This window comes from Drosophila sulfurigaster, chromosome X (genome assembly GCF_023558435.1).
Source record: "Drosophila sulfurigaster albostrigata strain 15112-1811.04 chromosome X, ASM2355843v2, whole genome shotgun sequence".
Classification (NCBI taxonomy): domain Eukaryota; kingdom Metazoa; phylum Arthropoda; class Insecta; order Diptera; family Drosophilidae; genus Drosophila; species Drosophila sulfurigaster.
Genome location: NC_084885.1, coordinates 8,870,261 through 8,895,623, shown reverse-complemented (window position 1 = coordinate 8,895,623; position 25,363 = coordinate 8,870,261). Strand labels below are relative to the sequence as shown.

General features: G+C 40.8%; 1 long non-coding RNA gene and 1 other non-coding gene across 5 annotated transcripts in view; one reads left to right on the top strand and one right to left on the bottom strand.

Annotated features, from left to right (window-relative positions):
- Window positions 1-2,266: 2,266 nt before the first annotated feature.
- LOC133848824 (uncharacterized) overlaps window positions 2,267-25,363 on the bottom strand; it is a 48,563-nt gene continuing 25,466 nt past the window's right edge. Inside the window, exons 3-5 of one of the 4 annotated variants that reach the window (XR_009895301.1) lie at window positions 8,559-8,813; window positions 6,890-7,046; window positions 2,267-3,188 (exon numbers count right to left, since the gene is read on the bottom strand). This is a non-coding gene — a long non-coding RNA (uncharacterized LOC133848824). Of the gene's footprint in view, window positions 3,189-6,889; window positions 7,047-7,299; window positions 7,441-8,552; window positions 8,814-25,363 lie in introns of those variants that run through there. The other 3 variants (XR_009895299.1, XR_009895300.1, XR_009895302.1) reach the window with 3 other exon arrangements.
- Trnag-ccc (transfer RNA glycine (anticodon CCC)) lies at window positions 8,442-8,513 on the top strand. Its single transcript has one exon. It is a non-coding gene; the product is annotated as a tRNA-Gly (tRNA).

Genomic DNA, 25,363 nt, shown 5'->3' with positions numbered 1-25,363 from the left:
AATACTAGGCGAACATAAATCAGCAGCAAGCAGAAATGCAGCTAGAAACTTGGACGCACCCTCAAAGTATGCTACAAAAATTTAACATTTTAAACGGGCAAAAAGTTAATTTCGTTAAAATTTGAAATGAAATTTTGTTTTTTTCAAATCCTTAAGGATCTTTCGGCCATTTGCGGGACGATTGCGATGTCCTTTCGCACAAGGATCACCCTTATAAATACAAATTCATTGATGTGCTTAAAAGGACGAAAGTCCTTACAGGAGTCGAGATAAAATGCATATTTAGTATACAGAAAAGTCTGCATATCTCGGCTATATACTATCTAATCCTTGCGGGTTCTATTTCAAACGAAGTCCTTTTGTAAGAGCTGTCGACTGGCCAAAGGATATTAAAATCGTCCTTGCGGTTCTCGAGTTATCCGCGGCCCTAAGACTGCAAAGTTACAAATATTGAGTCCTTTGATAATCTCATGCTTTTTTAAAGCCATTCGAAGGATTTCGTCCTTGTGAATATAGCAATGCGTGTCCGATAAAAATCCGACAGGATATGCCCGAGATATAGCTTGTTTTCGAAAAAATACTCCTTTTGCACCCTCAAAGTATGCAATGAAAAATTTATTTTCTTAGCGCCAATTTCAAATGTAAAAGTTTCGCCGGTCAATTATTCAAATCATCACGAACGTCAAAAAATTGCCAAGTCAGCAGAAGAAATACCAGGCGAACATAAATCAGCAGCAAGTAAATATACAGAAATTTATTTGCGTGAAAAAAGCGCCATCTATCGTTCGATCGCGTAATGACAGTTGGTGTTGACGCCATCTATCGTCCGATCGCGTAATGGCTATCAGCGTTAGCGCCATCTATTGTTTGATCGTGAAATGAGAAATGGTAATCATAGTTGACGCCATCTATCGTTCGATCGTGTAATGACGATTGAACTGGCGCACCCTCAAAGCATGCAACAAAAAATTTTAGTTTTTGGCAACGGTCTTTGCGCGCCGATTTTAAATATGAATTTTGCAACTACTAGACAACAAAAGAAAAATTCGATAATACATATTTGAAAAGCATTTTTTCGTGTGTATTATTATTATCGTAATTTTTAATTATCACTTGAAAATCTTTAATGATCTTCGCAGGACTTACCATCAAGTAACTAAAATGCAAGGATATCACCATAAAATTAAAAAAAAAACAACTATATCTCGGTCGTTTGAAGGACGATCGTGGTGTCCTTTGACAGAAGGATCACCCTTATAAATACAAATTCTTTTATGTGCTTAAAAGGACGAAAGTCCTTACAGGAGTCGAGATAAAATGCAAAGTTCGTAAAAAGAAAAGTGCGTATCTCTCGGCCATATACTATCTGATCCTTGCGGGTTCTATTTCAAACGAAGTCCTTTTGTGAGAGCTGTCGACTGGCCAAAGGATATTAAAATCGTCCTTGCGGTTCTCGAGTTATCCTTAGCCTTAATACTGCAAAATTACAAATATTGAGTCCTTTGATAATCTCATGCTTTTTTAAAGCCATTCGAAGGATTTCGTCCTTGTGAATCTAGCAATGCGTGTCCGATAAAAATCCGACAGGATATGCCCGAGATATAGCTTGTTTTCGGAAAAATACTCCTTTTGCACCCTCAAAGTATGCAATGAAAAATTTATTTTCTTAGCGCCAATTTCAAATGTAAAAATTTCGCCAGTCAATTATTCAAATCATCACGAACGTCAAAAAATTGCCAAGTCAGCAGAAGAAATACCAGGCGAACATAAATCAGCAGCAAGTAAATATACAGAAATTTATTTGCGTGAAAAAAGCGCCATCTATCGTTCGATCGCGTAATGACAGTTGGTGTTGACGCCATCTATTGTCCGATCGCGAAATGGCCATCAGCGTTAGCGCCATCTATTTTTTGATCGTGAAATGATAATCTGAATCGGCGCCATCTATCGTTCGATCGCGCAATGCAAATCTGAGACGTTGCCATCTATCGCTTGATCGCGCAATGCTCATTGCGATTTGGCACACCCTCAAAGTATGCATCAACAAATTTACAATTTTGGCTGTGTTTTCTGCGCGCCAATTTTAAATTTGATTTTTTTTAATGTATCTGACAGAAAATAAGAAATCTGTTAATAATTGAAATACAAATTTTATTTAAAAATAGGAAAATCCACCGTATTTTGGTCACTTTAAGGCAACTAATATAATATATAAATATATGTTCATATATGTATATATGTATGTATATATCAACACAAATCAATAAAAGAATATATTGCCAACAATGAAGTTACAAAGATTTTTTGTGTACAGCAAATTGCTTAAAATTAGGATATTAATTAGCGAATTTAGGTTCTATCCCAGCCATATTTTTGCACTTTTTGTCAGGACTTATTGCTTTAAGTTTGTAAAGATGCTGGATGACTGTTGGTAAAAGCCATCCAAATCGCTCTTCAAAGTGTCATTATCCATCTTATTGGATTCATCCATATGAAAGTTACAAAAAATAGAAAACAACATGTGACAACAGTTGCCGTTGCTGATTCTTGTTAACATGCGTTTGGCGCGTGGGCCAAATAAATCAAGGCCAACCGCAACCGCAACGAGTTAAGCAACAAACTGGCAGCCAAACAAAATGCAGTTACTGTGATTTACTCAGCCGCTTTTTTCTTAATTTGCAACTGCGATTTCCCCATCAACATTGTTGTTGCTGCTTCTTCTGCCGCATAACATTTACAGAATTTGCTAAACAAACTTGAAGCCACCCCAAGCAGCCGCTCCATCAACTTCTGCATCTTTTCTGTGTCTTTTTGCCGTGATTCCTCGTGTTGCTGCACCTCAATTTTGTTGCATGCCACCGACACGTAAAGCAAGTAGCGACACCAGCGACTGGCAACAGCAACAGAAACTACCACGCCGCAAGCAATGCAACTCAGTCTCGAGTCTCGTCTTCGCCTTTCGTCTTTCTCCTTCGTCCGTCTATTCTCATCGCCATCAGCATCTTTAGATGACTCTTCCTTCTACCAATCCTTTTCTCTTCTCTTCTCTTCTCTTCTCTTCTCTGCCTCTTTCTCTCCTGTGCGCATTTGCTGCCATTGAGAAGTTGTTGAAAAATATTTGTTGTACGCAATGCAATGCCTGCCAGGCAGACAGGCGACAAAAACGTCAGTAACGAGATGAAAGTTAACTGAAAAAATATGTTAAATACATGCATTAATAAATGAAACTATTAAAAATTACTAAAAATAGGTAAAGAAGACAAGAAGTGTTGATAGTAAAATTCTTATTTTTGAAATTTTCAATTCCATCAGCTCTTTATTTTAAATGTAAGTTAAACAAACGAGGAGTTATATAATATAACTGTCTATTTAATTGTAAAGATAATGATTGAATTATAGAAATATGATAATATTGTAAATACTTTACATAAACACTAATTGTATTAATTCAATAATGTATTCATTAAATATTTGTTAACCCAAACCATTTAAATAATAAGTAAAACATTAACAATTGAAATGTTAACCACAATTCTACAATTAAACAAGTTAAACACTGAATGAATCAAATTAACCAAAAAAGAAGAATCAATAAATTTTGAAATATTTTTATTTTCTAAAATATAATAGCACAATATTTGTTGCTAGAAATAATTTTCAAGCTTGCATAACTTTTTAACGGTCTCTCTTCTAGCCTGTTAATCGATATATCTGCTACAATGCACAGGGTATGCGTAAGTCGAGCACATTCGACTTATAAAACTGTTGTTGATTTGCAATTTGCACTATTTAAAACACTTTGCATTGTTTCGTCGGCTGTGCGTAACGTTAAATGATTATGTGAGCACATCAGTGTGTGTGTGTGTAATATGTATGTGTGCCTGTATGTGTGTGTGTATGTGTTAGTTCATAGAGCACATCTTGAGCGGGCAAACTTTTAACTTTGGCACACAACTTACCTCAACTTTTGCTGTTGTAAAAAATTTGTCAACTTTCTGCCCCATCTTTCTCTCTTTCTCTCTCTCTCTATCTCTGTCTCTGTCTCTTTCTGGCTCGATGAGTGACTGACTGGCTGGCACGAGTCAAGTTCAGTTGTAAGTTTCGGTTGCAGTTGCAACAAAGTTGAGCCTCGTAATTGATGCACTCAAAGGCGGCATGCAAAATGTAGAAAACTGGCGCAAAAGGAGTAAAGAAGTAAAGAAGCAAAGGCAACTTGCAACTTGCAACTTGCAACGTTGGCAACTTTGGCGTGTCCAGCAGAAGAGACGCACGTCTTGCCAGGTGATAAATTCCAAAAGAAACACACGCAATTTAATTGATTTGCAGCATTGAGCATTAAACGAATTTCCCTCACCACTCGAAAGAATATTTCGAATCGTGCGAGTTGCAATTAAAGATTCACTTATTTTGTGGCAGCAACTGTGCAGCATGTTCTGCGGCAGCAGTAGCAACAACAGGAGAAGAAGCGCAGGCGACACAAGACAGCAGAGAGCAGACAGTAGAAAGAGCAACATCAGAAGAAAACTTGTGCAGCTGGCAAACTCAAATATGAAAAGACAAGCGCCACACAATGAACAACGACAGACAAATCAAACGTGTGAGGAATTGTGGAGCGGAGTGAAGGCGAGAAGAGAAGAGTGGAGAGGAGCGGAGCGAAGCGGAGAAGAGAGGGGCAAAAGGTTTGCGATTGCTTTGGGGCATGCATAAATTTGGAAGCAGTTGAAATGTTGAACCAAAGCGAATTTTGCTTTGTTTTGGCGCCTTAGCTTATGCAACATGAAGCAGACAATGATTTTGAGACGAGTCTATGCGACTGTGAAATACCCTTTTGGGGTGTTACACAAATTACATTATTATTAAAGGTGGAAAAGAGTAAGCGCAGGAGAATGACAGAGAAATTATTATACAAAGTTAGACCCTTTCGGTGTGTTATTGAAATGAAATTCCTATTAAGTGTTTAAAAAAATAAGCCAGAGAAAATATTGAACAAAGTTAAGAGAAGAATCTATGTGAGAGTGAAATCCCCTTAAAGTCTGTTATATTAAGAGCAAGGGGAAGATTTTATAGAAAGCGAGTTATTAAATTAAGAATGAATTTAAGAAAAGAACTGAGAGAGATATATAGTAATTAGTGACTCTTTGCCACAATGATATTTAGATGTGTTTGAAAATTATGATAAAGCGTAGAGAAGAGTAAATCTAAAATATTATGCCGTGCTATAAAGTTAGCAGACTCTTTGGCACATGGATTTTCGATAAGTCTATGCGACAGTGAAAATAAAATTATTATGAAGAGCAAGGAAGGAACAGAGAGAAGGGAGAGAGAGAGAGAGAGTTACCAGACGCTCTATCACAATGATATGTATGTGAATAATAATAATACAATAGATAATTTAATTTTCATGTTAATTACGCTCTTTCTCTTTCAATTTTTCGTCTATGCGTCAGTGCACGACCTTTTCACAATTTTGTGTGTTCTTCAAATGAAAATAAAATTATTATTAAGCATAGAAAAAAGCAAGGGAAATATATTATGCTGGGCTACAAAGTTAGCAGACTCTCTGTGCCATAAATACAGGACTATGCAATGATCAGGACTACGAAAGCAGACAGCAAAAGTAGCAACAGCAACGGCAACAAGGAAGTTGCAATAGTCGGAGCTGCATGCGGTTTGCGGTGGCATTTTACTTGCTGCATAGTTTCGCCACCAAACCAGCAGTGAGAAAGAGAGAGAGAGAGTAGGAGAGAAGGAGAAATGGAGAAAAAAAGAACAGGCTCAACTTGCGCTACAAAACCCACAAAAATAAAGAGACAGCAAGTGAGAGAGAGAGAGAGAGAGTGGGAAAGGCGACGACGACGACAAAGTATGGCAACAATGCATAACTTTTTGCCAGCTTCTAGCATGTGTACCTCTCTCTCTCTCTCTCTTGCTCTCTCTCTCTCTCTCTCTCTACTCGCTCTGTGCGAAAAATTAGAACCGCAAATCATTTTGAAAACAATGCATATGCCATGTCATACGAGTTTTCGTTCTCGGTCTCATTCTTGTGTCTGAGGCAGGCAAATGGCTAAGGAGTCTGCCTCTCTCCCTCTCTCACTCTCTCTATCTCTCTCTCTATTCTTGCTGTCTCCTGGTGCATCCTTGTTTCTATGGCTGCTGCCCACAATCTGTCCAGGGAATTCGACAGCAACTTTGTCACATGACAAATATTTGAATTGCAATTTAAGGTGAGCTGCAACTTGATCTACTTTACTTCTATCTTGTTCTCCATACCTCTTTCACTTCTTTCTTTTCATCGTTCTCTTTCTCACTCTTACTCTCTTTTTTCTCTTCTATAGTGAAAGCTCTCTTGTCACTTTTAGTACGTTCAAGCAACATCGTTTAAAAGAAGAGAGAAATAGAGAGAAGTGTTCACTAAGAAAGTTTAACAAATATATGTATAATTAAAATTAGTTATAACGTTATTTAATAACTTACTCAGCTCATTCATTTGTTATATTTAGAATTCAATTTTATGCTGGCTTTTCTTGCGTTAGAGATTTCTTACTTACACTGGTTATCCCACAAAATATTACAAACATTTTTTGATCAGCAACTCTACAAACTATTTACAATAAACAAAATGTTTATGCTTCTCGTATTATTAAATAACATTCGATTTATTAGCTCACTTTTCCATCTGCTTTCCCTGGGTGTCTCTCTCTCTCTCTCTATTTTAAACTCTTTCTCCATATCTCAATCTATTTTAGGCTTAAACTCTTAACATAATGAATAGTGCTAAGTTATATCGATCAACACTCCTATGAAAATGGCCAAATAAATGCGCTTTTAAGAAGATTAAGAATACTTGCAATTATTATAGATATTATTTGATTATCTTCAATGAACGAACTTACCTTTTCACTAGACTCAAAAGCAATTGCGATTTTTGACGTTATCACTGCATTCCATTCCATTCCATATCATTTCCTTTTTATCAGCTTCATATGCGCTATCCAAAGTACTCTCTCTTTCTCTTTCACTTTCTTTCTCTTGCAATTGCAATTGCACTGAAAAGATAAAGTAAGTGAAAAGATAGAGTAAGCTCTATGCCACAAAATAGTATGGTATTATACTTTAAATATACCAAATAAATATACCAAAAATAATAAACTAAAGAAAATACTGTTTTTGGACTATTATTGTAATATACCCCATAGTGTAATGTATTATACCTAAAGGTATATTGGTATATCGATACTACAAAACTTCGATATACCAAAGTGTACAAAACGTACTCGTATGTCCTTCAGCTTGTTCATTTGTAATACGCTTCTTACATGTAAAAAAAAAAAACTTGAAAATGTTTAAATTATCCACAATACTTTCTCCGTCCCTTCATGTAACTCTTTCCCACTCTCTCCCTCTCTTTCTCTGTCTCACTTTATTCCTTTAGCAATTGCTCTGAAAAGATAGGCAATTCGAATAGATTGGTTTCTTCCCTTTTCGCCGTGGGCACTTTCAATAATTTTCCCTTCCTTTATCCATTTTGCGGTTTCAATAGTTTGTCTCTTAATCGATACTTAATCTGCTCCCCTCTCTCCTATCTCCTCTCTCCTCTTTTCTGTACTCTTCACCCCTGTTGTTGCGTGTTTATAATCCTGTCGTCATTTAACAGCTTTGCGTGCAGCGAAAGCAACAACTTGCTGCCTTTGCTTCTGCTTTTGCTTCGGCTTCTGTTTTGTTTTCGCTCTGCCTTTAGCTTTAGTTTGTGGCACACACACACACGCACACTGCAATGTGGCACATAGTCATACTCGCTGCATATGTAAATGCGAGCTTAACCCCAACCCCAACTCCAACTCCCAGCTCCATTCGCTGCTTCTCGCTGGCCGTTTCGTTGGCTGCTGCTTTGCAATTTAATATTCATTTTGAAAGAGGCCCATTTACATTTGCGCTTTTGTGGCACCTTTACTGTGTGTGTGTGTGTGTGTGTGAGTGTGCCTTAACATCAACGTCAACGTGCAGCACACACACACACACAGCCAACACACGTGGCGTATGCGTAATCTAAGCAAAGCTGCTTGCTTTTGTTTGACTTAATTCAACCGCAAGGCAACCCCAAAGGCTGAGCAACAGTTCACTGCCCCTTTGACTCCCTCCTCCCTCCTCCCTCATCCCCCCTCCCCTCACTCTGCTCACCTCTTGCGGGGTTGTACCCCAAAAATATGCAGCTGTTGATTTATAGAGACAATGAGAAGTTCCGTAGTGAATGCAATCATCGTAGCTGTTGATGTGCTGTGTGCCACAAAGCAGCAGCAGCTGTCCGTCTCCATCCGCATCGATGCAACACAACTCACTCTCTCTCTCTCTCTCTCTCTCTCTCTCTCTCTCACTCTTTGTGCTTGCAATCCATCGGTGAATGGACAGCACTTGGCTGACATTTGGCCTCATTGCTGCAGACAGCGCCGGTGGTGTAGTGGCGAGCATGGTTGTATCCCAAGCAGCAGATCCGGGTTCGATTCCCGGCCGGCGCAAACGAACGGCCAAAAACACACACACACACACACGTATACACTTACACTTCTTCCTTCTCTCTTCTCTCTGAATGTGTAACAAGTATTGTTGTCGTTGTGTGTGTGTGTGTAGCTTTCCTTTTCTCCTCAGCAGCCGCTCTTCCTTGCTTGCTTGCTGTTTTTTCGTTGTTGCATTTTGCTATCAAGTGCCTCGACATTGTTGTGTGTGCAACACAGCAGCAAGCAACAAGCAACTGCACACGGAAAGCACATTAAAGCTCTGCTTTCGCCTGATTTACTCTGTGAATGAAATGCATAATTCTTCAACTTGATTACTTTGCTTGCTTGTCAATGAGAGCGCGCTAGCAAAGAGGAGCCTTCAAACGTTGCGTTGAATTTAAGATTAATAAGCATGTAAAATTTGCAGCAGTTAGAAAATTGCAAAACATCTTTAACAACCACAAAAAGCTGCCTTCATTTTGTTTTCTTTGTTCAATCTGTGATGACATTCTTTGTGAAGCTGTTTATAAAGCAGTCCTTTACTTTTACTGAAAGTTTTTTACTGTGGACACATTTAATTACAATGAATCAATGCAAATTTATTATTTCATAATACTTTGCTATCCAACTGTTGTTCCAAAATAAACAATCAAACGCCGCGTGGGTGCCAATAAAATAGAGAGAGATGGAGAGGGAACATTCAGAGTCAATAGACCAACATCATAAAGTTAACATATTTATGTGACTAATTTGAAATAAAATATAAAATATAAAACAGCTCAACTATAGCTGGGGTGACTCTTCTTCCAATGAGCAAGTTAAAATCAAGTGACCTCAACTGTGACCGCTTAAAATATACCAAATAAATATATCGAAAGTACTATAAACAAGTAAGAAAGTTACAGTCGAGTGTGCTCGACTGTGAGATACCCGCTACCCATTTTTAATAAGGGCAAAATATTGCGGTATTATTTTCAAAATATACCGAAAATACTAAAAATATACCAAATGGTATGTTTGCTATAGACGGCTCAATATACCAGATTGTCAGCCAAAGCAACTAAGACCCTTAGTAAATAGGCGTTTTTGCCCATACAAAAGTATTTCTTTAATAACTTCCACAATTTTTATCTGATCGCAACCAAATTTTCAGGAATCATAACTACTATAATTATTATTGTATATACCAAAATTCGTAACTTTAGCTTTAAAATTACGCTTGTTATTCGATTTTTTTGATTTGCGGGGGCGGAAGTAGGCGTGGCAAAAATTTGAAACAAACTTGATCTGCGTGCAAACATAACAAATGCTGTCGAAAAAAAATTATAGCTCTATCTCTTACAGTCTCTGAGATCTAGGTGTTCATACGGACAGACGGACAGACACACAGACGGACAGACACACAGACGGACAGACGGACAGACGGACATGGCTAGATCGTCTCGGCTGTTGACGCTGATCAAGAATATATATACTTTATAGGGTCGGAGATGCCTCCTTCTACCTGTTACATACATTTCCTGTCGGCACAAAGTTATAATACCCTTCTACCCTATGGGTAGCGGGTATAAAAATACCAAAGATTATTTTCGGTGTGTAAATATACTATTACATTCAAAATATACCATAGAGTACAATACCGAAGTGTATATTGGCATATTTATATACTACTACCATCAAAATTTACCAAAGACTGTATTTGGTATATCAATATACTATTACATTGAAAATATACCATAGTATATTATATCATATACCAAAATGTACATTGATATGCTGATATACTACTACTTTCATAATACACAACAAAGTCTTATACAATATACCGAAATAGTATATGATATATTGCTACATTCAAAATATATCAAAGAGTACAAAATGCACCTGATTTTCTCTCTGCCTGTTCTTCTGTTATAATACATCTAAAAAAAAGAGTTTGAAAATGTTGAAATTTAAATATGTTCGTATAGAATGGAATTGCTAACTAATCCATTTAATTAATTGTAAAACAATGCAATATAGAATCAACTAGATGGCAGATACATTGATTTGGATATATTTTGTACAATGCAAAGTCAAATTCAGGATAAGTTTGAAATGACTTCACACTTTGCGATATTTTATATATAAAGCCAAGCTTAGGCAATGCAACAAATAGACAATGAATAACAACTCCTCGAGCAACTCTCGTCATTTAAAGTTAACTGAAGTTAGCCTAATATGCGTCCTCTGCTGTGCTCTACAACTATTCAAGCAGCCCACGAGTTGCGTGTGATAAAATGTTGATTACGCGTCGCGTTATGCAAATAGAACTTGTGCATAATCACATAACTCAGTCAGCATGCAGTGCGAAGGGTTGTCGAGTGAGTGAGTGAGAGAGAAGGGAGGGGAAGCAGCTGCTGGCCATTGAAAGCGATGAAAACAAGCGACCAGAGTGAAGGACACAAAACACAGGCCGCAGGCAGCACTCTAAATGCGCTGAGCACATTGAACTCGACTAGCGACTGGCAAAGAAAAAAGCGCAGCAACATTTTACAGTTTGCAATATTTATTTTCATTTTTTTTTTTGGTCTTTTTGTGAGCTGACTTTTTCGCGCCGCAATCGATGGCCATAAGTGTGAGCACAGAGGCGATAGGAGTCAAGGAATCGATCCATGCACAGATTGATGCAGCTCTGCTCCTGTCCGCTGAGATGATCGCGGGGTCGGGTGACGCACTTTGCGAAGCACTTGCACGTGATGTCCGCCAGCAACTCTTGAGCATTCGCCATGGCTATTTGATGCTTCAGTTGTCGCATCAACAGCATCGTCTCGCCATCGTCAGCTTCCATTTTGTGAACTCGAAATTTATGTGAATACGTTGTCAGAATTGAATTTCTGCCCTCTTTTTTTTTGGTGTTTTGTTTATTTATTTCTGTTCTTCGACAATCGATTGACAGCCTACTTTCTGTCCAGTCTAAATCATTTCAGGCGTCTGTTCGGCTTCGATTCCCTTCTGCAGCTCGAGCTGCAGACGCCTGCCATACGCTCTGGCCACAAGATTAAAGGAGTCCACATACCTGTCCATGCAGAGTGCGATGCACTTGCGTTCGCCGTCATCGAGCTCCGTTTGCGGTTCTCGGACGCACTTGCGGAAGCATTGCGCTGAGAGCATTCTCAGCATCTGCTGCACGCTGATCAGCGTCGTTGCTCGCCTGAATCTTTGCTGCACTTCGTCCCGCTTCGCTTCCGCTTTGCCTGTTTGACTAGCTTTGTCTTCCTGCAACTCCGTTGCCATTGCTTGCGAGCAAGTGTGTGTGTGTGACTCTGTGTGTGTGTGCGTGTGCCTGACTGAGTGTTGGTGTTCGTGTTGGTGTTGGTATGTGTCGCTCACATTCAATTTTACCGAGTTTTCTGTTTTCCAAATCGTTGTTCTCTTCGTCTCATCACGCCTACTTCGTTTTTAATACATTTCATTTTGATTGAACTTTCTCGCCAAGTGCACACATTATATTACGTATACGTAATAGAAAATAGCTACAGCTCTAATTCTATTGCGTATTATATGTTGCTTTGTGTATTTAGTTCACTTGCTACATATATTACGTATACGTAATATGATCATTTACAAGTCTACGCTTTCTTAATTATTTTTCACTTGATATGTATTAGTCGAATTCTTTAGTTCATAAATTTACTATATAATTTCAATGAATTCAGTTGAATTTATTGTTCTATATAAAGTATAGATTAGTACGTATACGTAGTTAAGTATATAGTATGACGTATACGTAATTTATAGGTAAGTTTCGAAATTTTGATTCTTGATAACTACTTTTCTATCTAATAATCTGACACGGTCATTGAATTTACTATTTACATGCACTGGTTTTTACTTTATTACGTATACGTAATGTAAAGCAATGCAAAAATTTATGATAACTTTTGTATTAATTTTCTACTTATTTATAAGTAATAATAAAAGTAATAGTAAAAGAAACTCTTACTACTTTTAAATTTATCTATATCCCGATTACATGCGAGTACTTTATTACATATACGCAATGTCCAGATCTATATTTATGTTTTGTATATTTTCGAGTTGATACGCAAACACTTTGTAATACACTTTTGTAATATCATCAAAGTTATTGCATTCTTTCTTTCACTTGGAATGCGTATACTTGATTTACGTACACGTAATCTTCAAGTTTCCAATACTACTTTAATTTTAATATTCTTTACTACTCATAAATGCTTATTTCATGACTTACGCAGATACTTTGACTAGGAATCGCATTAAAATGCATTAACTTATACTTAATTATGTATACGCAATGTGAAGCTGAGCTGTATTCTTGTTATTGATACGCATTACGTTTTGAACAAAGAAAAACCTTTAACTGTTTCATGTTCTTTGACAATTTTTGTGCTTTTTCTCTTGCTCCTTTGACATATCCATCCAGTTTGTGCTTTACTTTTTGCTGCTCTGCGTAATTCTAATGTGGACTCTTCTCTCTCTCTCTACCTGCATTTCTACTTTTTCACTGTCTCTTCTGTGTTTGTTGAGCTAATTGAACTGCGCTTCATGAAATCAACTCTCAATGCTGCTCTTGCACATTTCCATCTGACCGCTGACTGCTCGACTTCGCTTTAAGCAGTTAAACCGATTACCGAAATGAGCCACAAACTTAGATTCGTTGAAGCTGGCTTTAAGAGGCGCACAAGGACAGAGCCTACAGGTGGAGAGTGTGAGTGTGTTGTGTCGCTCGCCCTGCGAATCGAATGCAGATGGCTGAAAAGTCCGTTCTGTCACGTTTTATATTGATATTTAAAAAAGCAACAACCGCAGCAGCAGCAGCAGCAACAAAAGTAATAGCAATAATAGTAACAGCAATGCCAACATGCAACCCACAACAACAACAACAACAAGAAGCCAGCAACAACTAACAACTAACAACAAATGGCTGAACAAATTTCTGCGCATTTCCCATTTGCCACTCGCGACGTACGTGCCACGAGACACGGCACAGTGGTGCAAATGAGCAACTTAACGAGCAAATATCCAAATGTTTGCAATCAAATAATTGCAATCCATTTTTTTTGCTTGCTTTTTTAGTTTACTACAATTTGCTTATCTAACAAAAAACGTGAATAATTTCTCATTTTTTATTTACACTCTAGCTAAAAGTTGAATGTGTCTTTCGCGTGACTTTATTAATGTTTAATGTGTGTACTAAGCATCAACAAATAACTTGATTTACTATGGATGAGCTTAAGGTAAAATTTTAATAATTTTGAAATTTTCAATAGAATAAAGTTCCATTTATTTTGAGAGAGACAATTGTACTAGAAAAAAGTTGTTGATGAAATTTTAATGTGGGTAATTCTCAGGCGAAAAAGTTGCCTGCGACACTGTAAAAAAAACCATAAAGCAAAACATTTTTTTTATTTTCAGTAAAGAAACTTTTACTAACCTTTACTTATTTTTAAAATTGTTTCAGTCAATGTTTTTCCTCTGTAAATAGTGTCATACGTGACAAATTCCGTCAAAGAAATAAGCGTGCATCAAAAAGGTATTAAGCAAAAAACTGAATCTTATATGAAGGTAACGATTATTATGTTCCAAATTACTAATCATATATTTGCAAAATAAACTAAATTTCTTCACTATAAGAAATTTGTATTTTAGCAACTGCGAATCTACCATAATTAAAAAAATTTGATTAAAAAAAAGTTAATTAAGAGTGAATTACATCTGCCCCTTTTACTAATATTCGAATTGAAGAATTTATAGGAAGAACAATACGGTTATATACATCTCAAAGGCGATATTTGTCAGTTGATTTGTTGGAATTATATAAGAGTGAAATGAAAAATTATTAAAATCGAAGTATTCATAATTTTAGTATCATTGATGTCCAATAGTTTTTAAAGTAATTGAGATTATTAAAGTTTGCACTTTATTCCCACTGTGGCTCTCTAGCTAGACTGTGGAATAGAAACCACTGCTCCTGGTATAAACCCATTGGAAGGCGGATGCAGACGATGGCGTCCACGTAGCAATGGATATGGCGTTGCCAACGCCAAGAACAAGCCAAAGCCAAAGCCAAAGCTGAAGCTAAGGCTGAAGCTGAAGCTGAGACTGAGAGTGAAGCCAAAGCCAAAGCCAGCGACACGGCACGGAAATTGCAATTGAGTGCAAATTGCTGGCAGAATGGAAAGAGAGCGTGGAGAGTTAAAGACAACACCGAACACTGAAGTCGAAGAAGCAAATTTAACAACTTGAGTCGATAGTCGACAGTCGAGAAACGAAATGTTCTCCTAAATATTTCATAGGCTGCAGCTCGTAACTCGCCTCGAGTCGGCGTATGAATAAATCTCGACGAGATTTTCGTGACTGGGACACCCACAAAAAAAAAATAAAAACCCAAGCTGACTTTAAGAGAGGAGAGAGAGAGAAGAGCCAGAGTGAGAGCGAGAGCGAGGAAGTTAACTTTAAGGCCGATAAGCAGGCCGGCTGACAGCCTTTGGCTTGCGACTTTGATACTCGCAATAAGGTAAGTAAACAAGTGGGTCGTCACGCCTCCCATTCCTCGCTTCTCGACGCGACTCGACTCGACTCGACTCGACTCGACAGTTACAGTTACCCTAGAGCTCCATTGGCCCATACGCACGCACAATAACAAAACAGAAGTGAGGAGGAAGAGATGGAGGAGGAGAAGGGAGGCAGGCTTCACTTAATGCCTGTCTCTCGACTCTCAACTGCCGATTCCCTTTCCCAGATGCTTTTCATGCGGCCTTTGTTTGCTCTCGACGTTGTGTCGATTGTCACGTTCGCGGCGCGATTTTTATCGCGCACAAAACGCTTAAAACGCAACTTTAATTTAAGTTACTGCAAAATGACATCAACGTCGCAACTGCAGCTGCTGCCTCATTTTATGCACAGCGTCTCGCCAACGAAATTATAGAAATAACCAAGAGTTTGTGTGTGTGTGTGTGTGCCTACACTTCTAGACAATACAAATGATTGACTGACAAAATGATAAGCTAACAGCAGATTGCTCTACGAAACTTGGTATATTTATATACTATATATACTGTATTTATATGTCATTTTCATTAGGTAACAATATAACACAGAACAAGTGTTTAGCTTGTTGACTTTTCACTAAAGATAGTTTAGAGATAAATAATTATTTTAGAAACTTGGTATATTTATATACTATACATACAGTATTTACAGTAGTAGAATTTAAAAATAGCTAGCAAATATGATAATATAGATTTACTGTATAACTTGTAGATAAGTAACTATTTAAGTATTGTCTGTATACTAAACTGGGCAGCCTGCTTTCTAATAATTGGTATATTTATATACTAGTATATATACTGTATTCATATGCCATTTTGATTAGCTAACAAATAATAAAGATAGAGTTTAGAGCTTGTAGACTTTTAATTAGAGATAATTATAGTATATGCAGTCATAAAACTACAGTATAGAAACTAATATGCCACCTTTTTAAAGTAAATACTTATCCTTGAACTATCTCTAGCTAAAAGACAAAAAGTTCTAAACTTACTGTCTTTTAGCTAGAGATAGTTCAAGGATAAGTATTTACTTTAAAAAGGTGGCACATTAGTTTCTATACTGTATTTTTATGACTGCGTATACTATAATTACAGTAAATTAAAATTATTATTGAACTTTCAATAGCTAAACACAATATAATATTGACTGTTGATCTGGTTGACTTTTCACTAATAATGATTCAGGGATAAGTAATAATTTTAGAAACTACATATATTTAACATATATCCAGTATTTACTGTATTTAGAGTTGTAGCTAATAATATAGATTGCTGTAAGTAATTATTTCAGTATTGTTTGTATTATAAACTGCGCACTTTCTTATACTTGGTATATTAATATACTAAAGTATACTCTTTAAATACTAAATAGAATTGTATTTAGTATTGTCTGCAGTTGAATCTCATCAGCTTGTTTGCTTCTACTAACTTGACAAGTATCTTTGACATATTTTCATTACATTGACTTATATTATATTTCTTTGCTGACTTTGCAGCTAACTGTTATTTTTCTCGTCAGCAAATTGCTAGTATTTATCGTATTTAAGCAAATCGTTGCTCAAATTAAATTCCAATCGCATGGAAATTTTAATTGTTTGACAACTGCCTGAAATATTTGGGACAATTCAATTGCAGAGCAGGAGACAAGCTCACTTTGTGTCTAAACTGATTGAGTGCAAGAAGACAATTGAAGTAATTAGTCCTTTGTTTGACATTTCATTACATTCATCTATCTGGCCAGCCGCATTTCAAATTATACCCTGCAACTTGTAGGGAGTATAATGTTTAAGTATGACAACTTATTTCTTTTATATATTTGTAAATTTTATATATTTGAGAGACTTGTTAAATGGATTTTATACGAAATATATTTTAATCTCTAATAGGAAGTAAACATCAAGCATTTACAGGGTATCTACTAGTCTCTCTCTATCTCTCTCTTTCTTTTTGTCGTTGTTCTGCTAACATTCGCCAAAGTCATATCAACTAAATTGCACATCAGAGTTAACACTGAATCCTTGTTGTTGTTCTCATTCTCGTCGTCATCGTCGTTATCCTGACTGTCCTTAAATGTTTTAATTGGAATTTACAAAGTGACAAAACTGAAATGACAATTCGACAATGGAAGCGAGCTTCGACTCTGACTCTGACTCTTGACTGCTCAACAGCAGATTACTTAAGCGATACACCATTTACATACGAAATGAAAATGAAATGATAAGCACGTGAAGGCAAAGGATGCAAAAAGGATGCTTATGTGGACATGACAGAATGAATAATGTTTTGATTGGCATTGCGATTGCCAAGGTGAAATTTTAAATTTGTCCTGTGAATTGTGCAATTTGTTATCGGATCGCAGCGATTATGTTTTCATTTTCTGACTGTCACATACCCTGCATACACACGAAACTGAAACTGCAACTGACAAGTGATTGATTGAGGCATTGATGCATTGACGGAATTATCTATGAGCAGCTTTTTGATGCAAATGTGAGTTTGTAAAAGACAGAAAGTTGAGGCGAATTTAAGGCTACACCTTTTAAGTTTCAAATTACAGTTTTGTACTATAATCATTTGTAATTTGCATCAATCGTCAAATCAAATCGTCAATATGCTTTTATATTAAACTGCGATTCGGATTGTATATGCCTTGGTTTCGTAATAAAACATACAAAAAAGCCACTGTCAAAAACCTTACTTCAATAATTATATTCAAATATTTTAAAAATAGAACATAAGTTGTGTTCAAGGTTTGAACTTTTTTTCAAAAATCGCAGGCGAATCGCGCGCGAATGAATCGCGGGGCGAGAAAATGTTTGAAAACACAACTTATGTTATATTTTTAAAATATTTGAATATAATAATTGAAGTATTATTAAATAACCAAGGTTTGAACTTTTTTCAAAAATCGCAGGAATCTGCGATTCCCTTGCGATTCGCCTGCGATTCGCCTGCGATTCGCTTGCGATTCGCTTGCGATTCGGTTGCGATTCGGTTGCGATTCGCTTGCGATTCGCCTGCGATTCGGTTGCGATTCGTCTGCGATTCGCCTGCGATTCGTCTGCGATTCGCCTGCGATTCGTCTGCGATTCGTCTGCGATTCGCTTGCGATTCGCCTGCGATTCGCTTGCGATTCGCTTGCGATTCGGTTGCGATTCGGTTGCGATTCGCTTGCGATTCGCCTGCGATTCGGTTGCGATTCGTCTGCGATTCGGTTGCGATTCGCTTGCGATTCGGTTGCGATTCGCTTGCGATTCGCCTGCGATTCGGTTGCGATTCGGTTGCGATTCGTCTGCGATTCGCTTGCGATTCGCTTGCGATTCGGTTGCGATTCGCCTGCGATTCGCCTGCGATTCGGTTGCGATTCGCTTGCGATTCGCCTGCGATTCGCCTGCGATTCGGTTGCGATTCGGTTGCGATTCGGTTGCGATTCGCCTGCGATTCGGTTGCGATTCGCCTGCGATTCGGTTGCGATTCGGTTGCGATTCGCTTGCGATTCGCTTGCGATTCGGTTGCGATTCGCCTGCGATTCGCTTGCGATTCGGTTGCGATTCGCTTGCGATTCGCCTGCGATTCGCTTGCGATTCGCCTGCGATTCGCTTGCGATTCGCCTGCGATTCGGTTGCGATTCGCCTGCGATTCGGTTGCGATTCGCCTGCGATTCGCCTGCGATTCGCCAGCGATTCGGTTGCGATTCGCTTGCGATTCGCTTGCGATTCGGCTGCGATTCGGTTGCGATTCGGTTGCGATTCGCTTGCGATTCGGTTGCGATTCGGTTGCGATTCGCTTGCGATTCGCTTGCGATTCGCTTGCGTTGCGATTCGCTTGCGATTCGCTTGCGATTCGCTTGCGATTCGCCTGCGATTCGCCTGCGATTCGCTTGCGATTCGCTTGCGATTCGGTTGCGATTCGCTTGCGATTCGGTTGCGATTCGTCTGCGATTCGCCTGCGATTCGTCTGCGATTCGCTTGCGATTCGCTTGCGATTCGGTTGCGATTCGGTTGCGATTCGCCTGCGATTCGCTTGCGATTCGGTTGCGATTCGCCTGCGATTCGGTTGCGATTCGCTTGCGATTCGCCTGCGATTCGCCTGCGATTCGGTTGCGATTCGCCTGCGATTCGCCTGCGATTCGCTTGCGATTCGCCTGCGATTCGGTTGCGATTCGCTTGCGATTCGCCTGCGATTCGGTTGCGATTCGCCTGCGATTCGGTTGCGATTCGGTTGCGATTCGCTTGCGATTCGTCTGCGATTCGTCTGCGATTCGCTTGCGATTCGCCTGCGATTCGGTTGCGATTCGCCTGCGATTCGGTTGCGATTCGTCTGCGATTCGGTTGCGATTCGCTTGCGATTCGCCTGCGATTCGCCAGCGATTCGGTTGCGATTCGCCTGCGATACGGTTGCGATTCGGTTGCGATTCGCTTGCGATTCGTCTGCGATTCGTCTGCGATTCGCTTGCGATTCGCCTGCGATTCGGTTGCGATTCGTCTGCGATTCGTCTGCGATTCGCCTGCGATTCGCTTGCGATTCGCCAGCGATTCGGTTGCGATTCGCTTGCGATTCGCTTGCGATTCGCCTGCGATTCGCCTGCGATTCGCCTGCGATTCGCCAGCGATTCGGTTGCGATTCGCTTGCGATTCGCCTGCGATTCGCTTGCGATTCGCCTGCGATTCGGTTGCGATTCGCCTGCGATTCGGTTGCGATTCGTCTGCGATTCGTCTGCGATTCGTCTGCGATTCGCTTGCGATTCGCCTGCGATTCGCTTGCGATTCGCCTGCGATTCGCTTGCGATTCGCCTGCGATTCGCCTGCGATTCGGTTGCGATTCGGTTGCGATTCGGTTGCGATTCGCCTGCGATTCGCCAGCGATTCGGTTGCGATTCGCTTGCGATTCGCTTGCGATTCGCTTGCGATTCGTCTGCGATTCGCCTGCGATTCGTCTGCGATTCGCCTGCGATTCGTCTGCGATTCGTCTGCGATTCGCCTGCGATTCGCCTGCGATTCGTCTGCGATTCGGTTGCGATTCGCTTGCGATTCGGTTGCGATTCGGTTGCGATTCGCCTGCGATTCGCTTGCGATTCGCCTGCGATTCGCCTGCGATTCGTCTGCGATTCGGTTGCGATTCGCCTGCGATTCGGTTGCGATTCGCCTGCGATTTTGCTTGCGATTCGCCTGCGATTCGCCTGCGATTCGGTTGCGATTCGCTTGCGATTCGGTTGCGATTCGCTCGCGATTCGGTTGCGTTTCGGTTGCGTTTCGGTTGCGATTCGCTTGCGATTCGTCTGCGATTCGCTTGCGATTCGGCTGCGATTCGCTTGCGATTCGTCTGCGATTCGCTTGCGATTCGGTTGCGATTCGGTTGCGATTCGCTTGCGATTCGTCTGCGATTCGTCTGCGATTCGCTTGCGATTCGCCTGCGATTCGGTTGCGATTCGTCTGCGATTCGTCTGCGATTCGGTTGCGATTCGCCTGCGATTCGCTTGCGATTCGCTTGCGATTCGTCTGCGATTCGCCTGCGATTCGTCTGCGATTCGCCTGCGATTCGTCTGCGATTCGTCTGCGATTCGCTTGCGATTCGCCTGCGATTCGCTTGCGATTCGGTTGCGATTCGGTTGCGATTCTCTTGCGATTCGCCTGCGATTCGGTTGCGATTCGTCTGCGATTCGCTTGCGATTCGCTTGCGATTCGGTTGCGATTCGCCTGCGATTCGCTTGCGATTCGGTTGCGATTCGGTTGCGATTCGGTTGCGATTCGCTTGCGATTCGCCTGCGATTCGGTTGCGATTCGCTTGCGATTCGGTTGCGATTCGGTTGCGATTCGCTTGCGATTCGCTTGCGATTCGTCTGCGATTCGTCTGCGATTCGCTTGCGATTCGCTTGCGATTCGCCTGCGATTCGTCTGCGATTCGGTTGCGATTCGCCTGCGATTCGGTTGCGATTCGCCTGCGATTCGCTTGCGATTCGCTTGCGATTCGGTTGCGATTCGCCTGCGATTCGGTTGCGATTCGCTTGCGATTCGGTTGCGATTCGCTCGCGATTCGCTTGCGTTTCGGTTGCGATTCGGTTGCGATTCGCCTGCGATTCGCCTGCGATTCGCTTGCGATTCGGCTGCGATTCGCTTGCGATTCGCTTGCGTTTCGGTTGCGATTCGCTTGCGTTTCGGTTGCGATTCGGTTGCGATTCGCTTGCGATTCGCCTGCGATTTTTGAAAAAAGTTCAAACCTTGGTTATTTAATAATACTTTAATTATTATATTCAAATATTTTAAAAATATAACATAAGTTGTGTTGTGCGATTCGCCTGCGATTCGTCTGCGATTCGTCTGCGATTCGCTTGCGATTCGCCTGCGATTCGGTTGCGATTCGTCTGCGATTCGTCTGCGATTCGGTTGCGATTCGCCTGCGATTCGCTTGCGATTCGCTTGCGATTCGTCTGCGATTCGCCTGCGATTCGTCTGCGATTCGCCTGCGATTCGTCTGCGATTCGTCTGCGATTCGCTTGCGATTCGCCTGCGATTCGCTTGCGATTCGGTTGCGATTCGGTTGCGATTCTCTTGCGATTCGCCTGCGATTCGGTTGCGATTCGTCTGCGATTCGCTTGCGATTCGCTTGCGATTCGGTTGCGATTCGCCTGCGATTCGCTTGCGATTCGGTTGCGATTCGGTTGCGATTCGGCTGCGATTCGCTTGCGATTCGCCTGCGATTCGGTTGCGATTCGCTTGCGATTCGGTTGCGATTCGGTTGCGATTCGCTTGCGATTCGCTTGCGATTCGTCTGCGATTCGTCTGCGATTCGCTTGCGATTCGGTTGCGATTCGGTTGCGATTCTCTTGCGATTCGCCTGCGATTCGGTTGCGATTCGTCTGCGATTCGCTTGCGATTCGCTTGCGATTCGGTTGCGATTCGCCTGCGATTCGCTTGCGATTCGGTTGCGATTCGGTTGCGATTCGGTTGCGATTCGCTTGCGATTCGCCTGCGATTCGGTTGCGATTCGCTTGCGATTCGGTTGCGATTCGGTTGCGATTCGCTTGCGATTCGCTTGCGATTCGTCTGCGATTCGTCTGCGATTCGCTTGCGATTCGCTTGCGATTCGCCTGCGATTCGTCTGCGATTCGGTTGCGATTCGCCTGCGATTCGGTTGCGATTCGCCTGCGATTCGCTTGCGATTCGCTTGCGATTCGGTTGCGATTCGCCTGCGATTCGGTTGCGATTCGCTTGCGATTCGGTTGCGATTCGCTCGCGATTCGCTTGCGTTTCGGTTGCGATTCGGTTGCGATTCGCCTGCGATTCGCCTGCGATTCGCTTGCGATTCGGCTGCGATTCGCTTGCGATTCGCTTGCGTTTCGGTTGCGATTCGCTTGCGATTCGGTTGCGATTCGGTTGCGATTCGCTTGCGATTCGTCTGCGATTCGTCTGCGATTCGCTTGCGATTCGCCTGCGATTCGGTTGCGATTCGTCTGCGATTCGGTTGCGATTCGCCTGCGATTCGCCTGCGATTCGGTTGCGATTCGCCTGCGATTCGCCTGCGATTCGGTTGCGATTCGCCTGCGATTCGCCTGCGATTCGCCTGCGATTCGGTTGCGATTCGCTTGCGATTCGCCTGCGATTCGCTTGCGATTCGCCTGCGATTCGGTTGCGATTCGTCTGCGATTCGCTTGCGATTCGGTTGCGATTCGCCTGCGATTGGCTTGCGATTCGCCTGCGATTCGGTTGCGATTCGCTTGCGATTCGCCTGCGATTCGCTTGCGATTCGCCTGCGATTCGGTTGCGATTCGTCTGCGATTCGCTTGCGATTCGGTTGCGATTCGCCTGCGATTCGCTTGCGATTCGCCTGCGATTCGCTTGCGATTCGCCTGCGATTCGCTTGCGATTCGCCTGCGATTCGCCTGCGATTCGGTTGCGATTCGCTTGCGATTCGCCTGCGATTCGCTTGCGATTCGCCTGCGATTCGGTTGCGATTCGGTTGCGATTCGCTTGCGTTTCGGTTGCGTTTCGGTTGCGATTCGCTTGCGATTCGTCTGCGATTCGCTTGCGATTCGTCTGCGATTCGCTTGCGATTCGCTTGCGATTCGCTTGCGTTTCGGTTGCGATTCGCTTGCGTTTCGGTTGCGATTCGGTTGCGATTCGCTTGCGATTCGCCTGCGATTTTTGAAAAAAGTTCAAACCTTGGTTATTTAATAATACTTTAATTATTATATTCAAATATTTTAAAAATATAACATAAGTTGTGTTGTGCGATTCGCCTGCGATTCGCCTGCGATTCGCTTGCGACTATGAGATACCGGCTATCCAATCTATCAATAAAAGTATAAAAGAGCAATATTATTCTTAAAATGCATTTTTTTTTGCAAATTAATATTTTGGAAAAATATTAAAATATACCAAGGGATATATTTGGTATATATGGAATATATATACTACTACACTCCAAATAGAGCGATATCATTCTTAAAATGCACAAAATTAATATTTAAAAAAAATACTAAAATATACTGAAGGGTACATTCGGTATTTTTGTGTAATACTACAGTCCAAGTAGAGCGGTATTATTTTCAAAGTGCAGCAAATTACTATTCTGAAAATATATTAAAATATACTAAAGGTTCTATTCGGTATATTTATATATTCGGTATATATAGCATATATTTATATTGCATTATTGTAGATGTACCAGATTGTCAACCAAATTAAAACAATATCAAATAAAATGTATTTCCAAGTAATTTCTAAAATGCGGTTAGATATGTCCATATGTATGTCTGCTTCTTCCTCTGATATATATTTACTGTAAGCACCAAAGTGTAATACCCTTCTACCCGGGAGAGCCGAGTTTATCTGAATTACGACAGCAGCTGGACTTGAAATTAATGCAGCTTCGCACGTGTGTGACATATATTTAATTATGAATATAAATATATTAATGTGATATATACATATATAGTATATTTATATACCATATGTGTTCATAAATGTAAATGGCGAAGAAATGCGTGCATTCAATGCGTTGATTAAAATCAGCGCCAAAAATACGTAAAAGAAGCAAGGCGAGCAAACATTGAGCAGTGAAGAGAGCAGGAGGCAAGAGTTGTAAAGGGAGAAAGAGAGAGAGATGGAGGAAGAGGGAGCGAGGCAGCAGCTGCTGACTATCGAAACGAGTCGAACACATGCAGTGCGTCATTTATGCGGGCCAATACACGCACACACATACATACACATGAGCACACACATGGGCAGAAAGACAGAAAAGCAGAGAGAGAGACAGAGAGAGAGAGCGGGGGAGCGAAAGAGAGGGTGAAGGGAGAGGGAGAGGGAGACCAGTGCACACAGCTGCTCAGGTAAATAAGCTGCACTTTAAAGCAAACAAACAAAAACAGCAATGAACCACAACGCAGCACCGCACCTCCACCTCCACCTCACCTCTCCCCTTCCCTGCAGCACATTGCAGCAGAGACCCAAACTGGAAGCGTGCCCAATCTCATCAGCCAGACTGCGGCGCTCTCTCTCCCACTTTCTCCCTCTCTCTCTCTCTCTCTCTCTCTCTCTCTCTCTCTCTCTCTCTATGTTGTAGGCCTGTAAAAGCAGCCAAAATGGCGTTCAGCTCATGAGTGTGCGGGTGTGTGTGTGTGTGTGTGTTCATTTGTGAGGTCGAAGAGGAAGAGAGCTGCGAGCAGCCAAGTGAACAAACAAACACGACAGATGGACGGACAGACGGACAGAGGGACGAACGAATGAACGGGTGAACATAGAAAAATATTTTAATAACTACTCGTACTCCATTTGCCGACCAAATGTTTTCATTAGCCAACAAAAAGAGCATCGTCAGTTGATGTGGCCAACAAGCTGGTCAGTTAAGTTAATAGCGACAGCGAGGGACAGAGAGAAAGAGAGAGAGAGAGGGAGAGAGGGAGACGGATAATAATAATCGATTGTCTGTTGGTGAAACTTGCATGGTACTTTGTATATACCCTGTAAAAAGTGACAGCAGTGAGGTAGCTTCATACGTATGAAAACAGAGCAATGAACCAGTTGTCAACTACTCAAAAAGCTCCATAAAGCGTTTAGTGCAGCTAATTTGACCCAGTTTATATTCAAACATAATTCAGAATTGCGTCAATTGAGAATGAAGTAATTTAAAGCTGATTGAAACTAATTTAAACTAATTTTTAGCTAACTTCTTTTAGCAGCTTTTGTCAAACAAAGTTTTGATACCGTTTCTTATTTTAAAATTACAGCTTAATCGATTAATACCATATATGTTAAGCCTCAATTATGAATTAGCCAAGTAAAACCTATTTAGATTTATATG